Raw genomic sequence first — 6,924 nt, 5'->3', positions numbered from 1 at the left:
TCAGTTTTTAAAAATTTATTGAGACTGATTTGTGGACTAACATACAATATGTCTTAGAGAATATTCTATGTGCTGATAAGTAGAATGTATACTCTGCGATTGTTGGTTAGAATGTTCTGTAAATATGATTTGGTCCATTTGGCCTAGAGTCCAATTTGAGTCTAGTGTTTCTTTGTTGATTTTCTGTTTCAATGATCTGTCTAATGCTATGAGTGGGATAGTGAAGTCCCCCAGTATTATTATATTGCTCTCTCTTTCTTTAGGTCTAGTAATACTTGTTTTATAAATCTGGATGCTCCAGTATTTGATGCATATATATTTAGAATTGCTATATACTCTTCTTGAATTGATCTCTTTACCATTATATAATTATTTTCTTCTTTTTAAACTATTTTTGATTTAATATCTATTTTATCTGATACGAGTATAGCTACTCCTGCTCGCTTTTGGTTTCTGTTCGTGTAGAATATCTTTTTCCATCTTTTAATCTTCAGTCTCTAAGTGTCTTTACCAGTAAAGTGAGTTTTTCTAAGTAGCATATAGTTGGTTCATTTTAAAGCTCAATCCTGTAATCTATGTCTTTTAATTGGGGTCTTTATTTAGTCCAACTTGGCTTAAGATTACTTGAAATGGGCTATGAAGCTGTTGAGCAAGGGTGATGTGATCTTCGCTAAGAAGGTATACAGGTTGATGTTGGCTAATTTCCACACTGGTACAAACATTGATGTCTCCATGCAAGAAAAAGGTGAAAGAGCAGGACAGTCATTCACTTTTATTTACAGGTTTTTAATCTTTTTCGTGAGACTATACAAACCACTTGCCAATATGTACAAAGTTCTGATTCATTAAACACCATCCCAGCAGACTGTGAACTGCTTTGAAAAGCAGAGTATGGCATTCATAGTAAAGTCTTTTCTCCACACTCCATTTTCAAGGTCAGCAAAATTGGGGTCTTTGCCCCACCAAAATATTGACAATTCTCTTCTTCTAGGTGTTTGATCTTGCTACCAAACACCAACTGTATCTGTCTTAAGGCAGCAATTAGAGCTGTTCAAATTAGGGTCACCTTGAGTCGCGGGAAACATATTAGGGGCAGAAGTTGGGCCTTGCCATACATATCTTTTCCATTTAATCCCTGTCAAGTCAGCCAGGCAGAAGAGGTCATGGTGACCATCTTGCAGGCTGGCCTGGTTTATCATGAAGGAGGAATTCATCATCTCTCGTAGCAGCTGCCACCAGCACCACAGCCACCATCTGCCATTACTGCCACCGCCAACCACAGATAGAAACACTGGACACCGGGGAGGGTGAGAGATGGGTGGTGGTTGGAGGAGTTGAGGAAAAGGAGATTGCTGGGCCACCTGCCACTTCTACTCACCCCCTGCCACTGCCATGAGCATCCACTGCCACTTGACTGGCACACAGCCACCTAGGCCTGAGGGCCAGAGGAGGGGGGCAATGCTGTACTCAGCCAGCAGGCTGGACTGTGGAACCTATGGACGGGCAGCTGTCTCTCTCAGAAAGACAGAGGAGATGTGTGGCCTTTTCACAGGAACAATAATAAATTACACAATAAATAATTAAAATGGGGTCAGAGCTGGCAAAGCCCAAGCCCTGGAGGGTTCTTCCAGGTGGGGAGGTGCTTGCACAGGGGCAGGAAAGCTGAGAATGGGAAGAGAAGCCCAGGCCCCCAGCCTGGCAGTGGTAATGTCCTTACGCCTAGAGTCTCCTCAATGGTGGCAGAATTTTCAGACTTGGACTATTCTCTGGCTCCATCTTTGTATTGTCTCTTGATGAGCCAGACTAACATTGGCCCTCCTGCTGCCTCACTGCCTGGATGCCATAGTCTCCCCCATTTTATGAGCCCAGCAGGCAATGGTTTTCCCCCACTTTAATTGAATTTCTTAGGTTTTCTTATTTGTTTATTTATTTGAGACAGAGTTTCGCTCTTGTTGCCCAGGCTGGAGTACAATGTCACGATCTCGGCTCGCTGCAACCTCCACCTCCCGGGTACAAGCGATTCTCCTGCCTCAGCCTCCCGAGTAGGTGGGATTACAGACATGCGCCACCACACCCGGCTAATTTTGTACTTTTAGTAGAGATGGGGTTTTGCCATGTTCGTAAAGCTGGTCTTGAACTCCTGACCTCAGTGATCTGCCCACCTCGGCCTCCCAAAGTGCTGGGATTACAGGCGTGAGCCACCATGCCCGGCTCTCTTCACTTTAATTGTGGCCACAGGGACCAGCTTGCCCTCTCTGGGGTAAAGTTAATTTTAACATTATATTTAACTTAACACAATATACCCCAAATATTAACTATTTCAATGTGTAACAATATAAAAACTATTAAAATATTTTAAATTTTTTGTATTACAGTTTTAAAATCTAATATTTATTTTATACTATGGTACGTCTCAATTCAGATTAGTCACATTTCACGTGCTCAATGTGGCTAGCAACTACTATATTAATGCAGGCATACAAGAAATATTATAGCATTAAATGCTTATATAAGAAAGAAAATAGGTCTCTAATCGATAATCTAAACTCTGATGTCAAGCAACTAGGAAAAAAATTAACTCAAAGCAAGGTGAAGGGGAGAAAAGGAAGAAAAATGCACAAAAGTGAAAACGGTGTAAAAGCAATAGAGGAAGATTAATAAACCAGAAAGTTATTTGTTTGAAAAGATCAATAAAATCTACCAGACAGTTCAAGAAAAAAAAGACGGAAGACACAGAATACCAATATCAGAAATGAAAAATAGGACATCACTCTAGATTCTATTGACATTAAAAGGATAATAAGGAAATACTAAAAAGAACCCTAGGTGGGAGGCTGAGGCGGGTGGATCACCTGAGGTCCGGAGTTTGAGACCAGCCTGGCCAACATGGTGAAACCCCCTCTCTACCAAAAATATACAAATTAGCTGCCACAGTTGTGGGGCGAGGACCAGAATAAGCAGGACAAACAAGAGTGTCTGGAAACCCAAAGGCAGAAGCAGAAAGAACGGATACTGCAGCTCAAGACCCAGCTAGATGACCTGGAAACATTTGCCTATCCAAAAGCAGTTATGATGCCCTGCCGCAGTTCGTGGTGTTGGAAAGACAGTCAGTGATCCTAGACGAGTTAATAAAGAAACTGGACATGAATCTGAATGAGGACATCAGTTCCGTTCCCTGTCCACGGAAGAGCTTGGTCAGTGTGTAGATGCAGCAGTGGCTCACATCATCAACCCAGCCCTACTCAAAGATCGGTTGGTTGAGCAACTGGAAACTCAGATCGGAGACTTCTACATGTTCATCAACCTCATCCAAGATGAAGTGGGAAGCCCCTTGAAGACAGGTGGTGGACACTGTGAGTGCAAGACCTCTGGGAAGACAGGAAATGGCTCCACCAGAACTGGCAGCAGCAGACCCACTGCCTCCAGGACACAGTGAAACAAAGGCAGGGGAGGTGAAGAAAGTCCAGGGGACAGGGCTGCACCTGATACTGCAAGTGCTGGCAATGCTCCAGATTTTGCTGTTAGCTAATTTGGTTGTGCCACAGTGCAGATCCCTCCAACCCTGTAACAGAGGAGCCAGGCTGACAGATTAGGCTCCCTTGCTGAAGAAGCTGGAGGTGTCAGTGGACAGAGTAAGCAGCTAGCCTTGAGGCACCAGTCACACGACCATGTCACCACCTCTGCCATCCTCCAGGACCTCTCTCTGGCAGGCAAGGATGAACTGGCCACGTGGCTGTGTGGAAGGGGCTGATGGTGGCTGTGAGGGACCTGCTAGACCATGGACTATATGTCTCCTCCTCAGGAATGAGCCTCGTCATGGCTCCTACTGCTTGTTTGCTGCCAACCTTCTCCCCAGCCCCTGAGCCCTTGCACCCCTGGGAGCCCTTTGTAAAGTACTGAAACCACCTTTGCAAAATTATGACTGAGACGGTGAAAGAGATCTAACTTAACTCACTCCATCTTGCTTCTAACTTGCGAGCTGTCTTTGTTCATTCCTGGGCACAAGCTGAACTAACTATGGGAGAAACTTAGTTTGTAGTTTATAGTTTAAACAAAGATGGTAACAGCCCTTTCCCAAAGCAGACTTCCTTCTTACCTGGGGACTAGACTAACATTAGCCACAGGATTAGAAATTATGGTTTAGGAGTCATGCAGCTGGAGGCTGCAAGATTCTGACCCTCCTGAAACTGCTCCTAAGATCAGTGCTTGAGGTATTTTGCAGACTCCACACTTGATGGATCAGCTGGCACCACCCAGATTAATAAACTGGCTCGTCTGATCTTGTGGCCCCCACCCAGGAACTGACTCAGCGCAAGAAGACAGCTTTGACTCCCTATGATTTCATCCCTGACCAATTGGCACTCCTGGCTCACTGGCTTACCCCCACCCACCATGTTATCCTTAAAAACTCTGCTCCCCTAATGCTTGGGGAGACTGATTTGAGTAATAGTAAAACTCTGGTCTCCTGCATAGCCGACTTTGTGTGAATTACTCATTCTCTATTGCAATTCTGTCTTGATGAATCTGCTCTGTGTAGGCAGCCAGCAAGGTGAATCCCTTGGGGGGTTACAGTACTACTATGCTAAAAATGGCGGTGCTTATGCCCAGACCAGGAGCTCTCCCAGTCTTTGCCCTTTCTGTTACAGGAGGCACTGTTGTGACCCCCAAAGAGAGCCTACTGACCGTCATCCATATGGTGCTGACAGAGCACGACCCTTGTAAGCACAGTGCAGACTGAGAATTGAAGGCTTTGGTGTGCATGGCACTGAATGAGTGGCCTCTGATGTCCTAGGTGAACCTCATCTGCAAATCCGGTCACTCATTGAGCCTCACTACCAGCCTGGGAGCTATGGAGCACACACAGGCTTTGAGAGTGCCCTCAACCTGCACAGTCACCTCAGCAGCCTCAAGTTCAGCCTCCCTGTAGATCTGGCCACAAGCCAGCTCAAAAATACCAAAGATGCCTTTTGATGAGAATGCCCTGACCCCAGGCAAGCTCCTGGCTCAGTAGGGATAGATGTATTAGTCTTCTAGCATAGAAGCAAGGAACCAAAGGTGGGGTTAAAGGCATTTTTCCCAGACGCTGCTTAGGTCATCTGCCAAATGAGTGCAAAGTGTGTTTTCTCCACCAACTTAGCATCTTGGAAAGATGTGCTGGAGACCCCCTTGTTGAGAAGGTTCTGCCCTGGTGTGTAGCCACAGTGTACATATGGGCACATGTGCTTGAGCCTGCGTTAAAGGAATCAATCGTGGCACGTAGTACCCCAACTCATTGCACCAAATCTGATTCTCAGAAAACCTGGGTTGCTTTAACCGTTCTTTTTATGGCCGTGAGTGACAACATGAGTGAGTCATTGGTCCCAGAATAATTTTGCTTGGAGGAACCTGTTGGTTGAGCCATCTTTGTTCACTTGAAGTGTGTTTGAGAGGCCAAGACCAGAATCTAAATTCCTTTTATGAATAGATTTCCCTTTCTTCCTGACCCCAAGGCCAGAGGAGACTATATATTCCATGGCTGCCTCTCAAACTAGGAATGGGAATATCTGAAAACAACATTTCTAAGGGAGGTAGCCACAGGTTGATTTTAATATGGGCCCTTTTTCTTGGAGAGGTAAGGAGTGACATCTTCCTGACAAGGTGGTTCTCTTCTCATGGCACGGACAATGGGCTTTCTGTTTATGAGGAGAGAGAGCTGATATTTGGTATTCTGTTCTCTAGCAAGTAAAGATTCCTCTGCTCTCCTCCCAATAAGACAGACATGGTCTTTTAATTTTTTTAATTTTAATTTTAATTTTTTGAGATGAAGTCTGTCTCTGTCACCCAGGCTGGAGTGCAGTGGCGCAATCTCAGCTCACTGCAACCTCCACCTCTTGGGTTCAAGCAATTCTCTTGCCTCAGCCTCCTGAGTAGCTGGGACTACAGGCACATGCTACCACGCCTGGCTAATTTTTTGTATTTTTAGCAGAGACGGGGTTTCACCATGTTAGCCTGGATGGTCTTGATCTCCTGACCTCGTGATCTGCCCACCTCGGCCTCCCAACGTGCTGGGATTACAGGGGTGAGCCAGCGCACCCGACCTACAGTCTTTTTAGAAGTAAATATATTCAAGCTAAATGAGAAAATCCTTGCCACCCAAGTCAAGTATGTACAGGAATGCAAATCGATAACCTGCAGCTGTTCCTCCTTGGGTTGTGACTCACTGGGCACCACTTGTCCTGGAGGCTGGCTGGCTGGAGGACACCTGATCTGGTAATAAGTTCTGCAGCAGGATAGGTGCCACAGTAGGATAGCAACTGCAGCAGATCACTATTTCCAGGCCGGGGGTGGAGTATTTCATTGTGAAACTGACTTCAGAATGGTTCTATTTGGTCTTCAGTATTTTAGCCTCATTAGTTCACATTTGTCATACGGCTTGTGATGAGTACTACTCTAGGACTGGCCAAAGATGGGCAAATATATCACTCCAAACACTACTGATTCAGCATTGTTATCATGTCTTAAATTGCCAGCTGCACTTTTTTTCTGCAACCTAATGTCGTGCATTTTAACTTATTATTATTTTTTTTTTGAGAAGAGTCTCGCTCTGTCGCCCAGACTGGACTGCAGTGGCACCATCTTGGCTCACTGCAACCTCCGCCTCCCAGGTTCAAGCAATTCTCCTGCCTCAGCCTTCCAAGTAGCTGGAATTACAGGCGCCTGGCATCATGCCCAGCTAATTTCATATTATTAGTAGAGATGGGGTTTCACCATGTTGGCCAGGCTGGTCTCAAACTCCTGACCTCAGGTGATCTACCCGCCTTGGCCTCCCAATGTGCTGGGATGAGCCACCGCACCCAGCCTTTAACTTAAAATTTTTTCAGCAACATGTTACTTGTTTAAGATACGTTATTGGTATTTCATCAGAATTAGTTCACCTTCCCTGTG

The 6,924-nt window shown here is 45.2% G+C and overlaps 1 pseudogene; it reads left to right on the top strand.

Moving 5' to 3' along the window:
• The first annotated feature begins 2,934 nt into the window (after positions 1-2,934).
• On the top strand, positions 2,935-4,971 carry LOC105543409 (annotated as a pseudogene).
• The last annotated feature ends 1,953 nt before the right edge of the window (positions 4,972-6,924 follow it).

The sequence above is a fragment of the Mandrillus leucophaeus genome, unplaced genomic scaffold (genome assembly GCF_000951045.1).
Source record: "Mandrillus leucophaeus isolate KB7577 unplaced genomic scaffold, Mleu.le_1.0 Scaffold282, whole genome shotgun sequence".
Lineage (NCBI taxonomy): Eukaryota > Metazoa > Chordata > Mammalia > Primates > Cercopithecidae > Mandrillus > Mandrillus leucophaeus.
This window is presented reverse-complemented; position numbering and strand designations above follow the sequence as displayed.